This window comes from Penaeus monodon, chromosome 22 (genome assembly GCF_015228065.2).
Source record: "Penaeus monodon isolate SGIC_2016 chromosome 22, NSTDA_Pmon_1, whole genome shotgun sequence".
Lineage (NCBI taxonomy): Eukaryota > Metazoa > Arthropoda > Malacostraca > Decapoda > Penaeidae > Penaeus > Penaeus monodon.
The window spans coordinates 17,594,576-17,595,641 of NC_051407.1; positions in this window are offsets into that span (position 1 = coordinate 17,594,576).

Below are 1,066 nucleotides of genomic sequence, written 5' to 3' on the forward strand. Positions count from 1 at the left end.
CTTTCGCTATTTTCAAATAAAAAAATTAATAAAAAATAACTTCCCTGTAAAAAAGGGTAAAAAACAAAAAGGGAAATTGAAAATAAAAAAAATAAAAAAAAAAAAGAAAACAATAAAATTTAAAAATTTCCAAATTTTAATTTAAATTATGATAAAAGAATATGAAAATAAAAAGGGAAAAAGGGAACTTGAAATAAAAAAGGGGAGAATATATAAAAAGAATAAAAAAATAAATAAATTTCTAAATAATTTTTATAATCTTTAATGGGGGAAAATTTTTATGTTTTCAAGGGGGAAGGGGTAAAAAAAGGGAAAAAAAAAAGGGGGAAAATTAAATGTAATAAATAATTGGGTGTGGGGTGTGGTGTGTTACAAAAAATATAAAATTTTAAAAAATTAAATATATAAAAAATTAAAATAAAAATAATAGGTAATATAAAAATGTAATATAAAAAAAACAACAAAAAAAAATAAAAAAAAAAACCAAAAAACAAAAATTAAAAAAAAAAATAAAAAATAAAAGGAAATGATGAAAAATGATAAACCAAAAAGATGGTAGAAAGATAAAGTGGATGATAAAAGGGGAAAAACAAAAATATATTAATTAATATATTCAAAAGAAAACCCTTGTTAATAAATAAATTTTTTAACATTAATTTTTTTAGATTTTAAAATTAAAATAATTATTTTTATTTTTTTATATAATTATTTTAATTTTTAAAATTTTAATTATAATTGTTTATTTTAAATGTAAAAAATTAAAAATAATATGTGGGTTGTGGGGGGGTGTGTGTTTAATTGTTTGGTTGTAAAATTGTGTGTGTTGTTTTTTTTTTTTTTTAAAGACATAAATAATATAAATATTAATGAAATATATAATGAATAATTTTAAATTATTATTATATATATTTATGTAATATTTATATAATTATATATTATTAAAAATTTTAACAAAACAAACACAATATAATTTATATCTTTCTTTTAATACAAAAAGCCCCCCCCGAAACATTTGTATAAAATATATATTTTGGTTTTTGTATTTAATAATAATAAAATTTTAATA